Genomic DNA, 3,341 nt, shown 5'->3' on the forward strand with positions numbered 1-3,341 from the left:
ATGCCTTTAGTACCCAGTTGTAGACCTCAGCAAGATTTGTTTTCATAATTTTGTGCCTTGATCCATCGGTATCTGCAATCAAAGCTCATTTCTCAAGGGGCTCATTTTTTATCCACTCGGAGAAGCATTTCACCGATCTTTCCCCCTTCCGTCCTCGTGTAACGCGTGCAGGCTCGCCCTCAAGTGGTTCTAACCCCTGTGATTCCTCTTCATGTGCCACAACAGGTTTCTTACGAACATCCTTCATATGACTGGTTGTCAGCATATCGAGAAGGGCCCATAATTCATCGAACTTACAATGCTGATTCTGTTTACACAATTTCATGAAGAGATCCTCGAGGCGCTTGCTTCGAAACTGCGAGTAAAAGTTTGCACCCATATGCCGCATGCACCACCTACTATGCAAGTCAGGCCAAGCAACGTCAACATTGCGACCTTCCTGCAATTTCTTCAAAGCTGACAGTATGCCCTTATGGCAATCATGGAGTACACACACGTTTGGCCGCTCACAAACCACCGCCTGCTTGATTAGAGAAAGGAACCACAGCCAGCTTTCAGTATTTTCAGATTTGAAAAAACCAAAAGCAATCAGCACAACCTTGTTATTTGCGTCCACCCCAATGCAAGTGAGCATCTGACCTTTATACATTCCTGTAAGAAATGTATCATCGACGGAAAGAACTGGTCTACAGTGTTTGAAAGCTTGAATCATGCAACCAAAGGACCAGAACGCACTCCTAAGAACTCTATCACCATTAGCATTCTGGTAGTCATCTATATCGATTATAGTTCCAGAGTTTCTACTCTGTAGTAGTGCCAGGAATTAGGAGAGGAGGTGGTACAAATCCTTGTACGACTCGAACCTCCACTCAAGCACCTTCTGCTTTGCTCGCCATGCCATGTCATATGATATTTCATAGGAGTACTTATTTGATATTGCAAGCATAATCTGGAAAGGTGAGATAGAAGTCTTCTTCACAATTTCTCCATACAACACAGTAGCCACAAATTCTGTTGTCATGTTTCTGTGTTTCACAACAATTTCTGAAAGCTTGCACAAGTGGCCAACGATGATCGAGGCCACAAAGTTACTCTCAGCCTTCGGCAGATACCCGTGAACGCGCCAGGGACAACCCGAGGCGAGACACTTGACATCATAAGTGGTCAGATTGGAAACGACCACCTTGAATGGTTTCTTTTCTAAGAAAGACCACTTCTTAATAGCATGCTGCAAGTGCTTCTTATCATGAAATAATTGACCACTTGTGATCTCTATTTGATTGTACACCCAATTACTATCATGGCCGTCATTAACCGTAAGCTCATCCATGGCAAAGTTGCCCAATCCTCAGGGACGGTATCTTCATTTTCAAATAGACGACCATCTCTACCTTCAACAAAGGTTTTGTACCTCGTCATCTAGGTCCATTTGATCAACTATTGTCTCATCTAATTCTCCATGATCAGCAATCATGTGACCTCCGAATTCCCAATCACCACCTTCAGTTTCATGCTCAACTTGTTGTTCGACTTCAGACTGCGACTGCTGATCCTCTGCAATAGAATTTTCAGGAGGCCAATCGGTTTCAGCGAACACCTCAGCTGCAGGAACAGCATGGCTACTCTCCCCTTGAGTTTCGTTAGCCAGTTGTTGCTCAACGAGCACAACAAGAGGGAATTTCATTTTGTTCGTAGCCATATAAACTAATGCACGCCAACATTTCGAGTTGCTCAGCTCACAAAGTTCCGACCGCCAACCGTGCTCACGATGCCTTGGAACCACACCACTAACTTTTATCGTCCACTGGCTTGGGTCCACTTGCAAAAAATTATGCATCCAACTTAAAAGATCCGCATGTCGCATGTGCAATGGATTGGTCACAGTTGTATCTACGTACTGAAACTGACTCAAATCTACCCCGGAGTCACAATAATCGATGAATCCGTTGCCATAATGAACTCTGATATTTACTATTTCAGAACTCATCCTGGTAATACATCAGATGATCTTACGTTAGACGGAACATCTAAAACTTTTTATTTCTAAAATATAAGAACGTTGCTGCTAAATTTTTCGTATGACCCACCCGCGGACAAATAACGACATTCTAAAATGAATTCAAATACATTAATTATTTCTATGAACTAATTATAAAGTATCACAGTACAAATTAACGACATAATATAATGAACTCGAATTTGTAATTATATCTATGGAATAATAGATTAATTTCATCAGTACAAAACAGTAACCAAATGGGTGCATACAATGTAGTTATAAAACTTGCTTCAAAATCTCTTATCAAACATCAATTGAACAAACTAATTTTAAAATATTAATTATCAACGCAATCAATCATGTGCATACAATGTATTGGTTTCTATATTGTATAAGTGCATCATGTTATTCTAACAATTTAGAAAATTAAATTACTGTCATTCATAGACTACACGTCGTCGACAAACTTATAATACAAAAATTTAAGTATAATTAATGAACAAAATGTAATTAAATTATACTTAGTTAAAATATCACCTTCAGTCGTTGGAGTTGTCGCACTTGAGGGAGCCGAGGACCAAGCTGCGCCTCGCACCTCGCAACTGGCGGGCGAGGCACAGGCAGCCGCCTCCTCGGCGCCGCGGGCACCCTACAGCCGCCCAGCGGTGAGGGAGGGCGGCGAGGACCCGTGCTCGCGCCTGAGGTGCGGGGGCGACGCGCAGCCGATGGAGGGAGGGGCGGCGGCGACGCGCGGGGACGGCACACAGGGGCGGCGGCGCCGGCGCAGAGGGGTGGCGGTGAGGCGCGGGCCCGGCGGAGAGGGGCGACGGTGAGGCGGGGCGGCGGCAACCCGGGGTAGAGGCGGCGGCATAGAGGGGCGGCGGCGACGCGCGGGCCTGGCAGAGAGGGGCGGCGGTGAGGCGCGGGCCCGGCGGAGAGGGGCGGCGGTAAAAGTGATTGGATGCGGGCGGTGAAGGTGAAAGTGAGGGGGCCAGGGGGTGGGGGGGGTAAATGGGCCGACAGAGCTGTCGGCTACCCCAGAGCCGACAAGAGCCTAGTCGGTCCGATAGGACCTGTCGGCCATTGACGGGCCGACTGCTCCCCTTATCGGGCTGACACGCCCTCCAAGGCCAACAGCCACGGTGGCCTCCACAACTAGCACCCAGTGCCAGGGTGAACGGCCTAGTTGGCTTTTGAGGGGCCGCCTTGCACAAGTCGGCTCTGCAATAGCCGATATGACACCTATCGGCTGTTCAAAAGCCGACAGGAACCTACTTTTGCAGTTTTTTATTTTCGCTATTTATTTCTTCAATTAACTATTAAAATAATATTATTTAAAAAA

This window comes from Panicum virgatum, chromosome 6K (genome assembly GCF_016808335.1).
Source record: "Panicum virgatum strain AP13 chromosome 6K, P.virgatum_v5, whole genome shotgun sequence".
Taxonomy (NCBI): Eukaryota; Viridiplantae; Streptophyta; class Magnoliopsida; order Poales; family Poaceae; genus Panicum; species Panicum virgatum.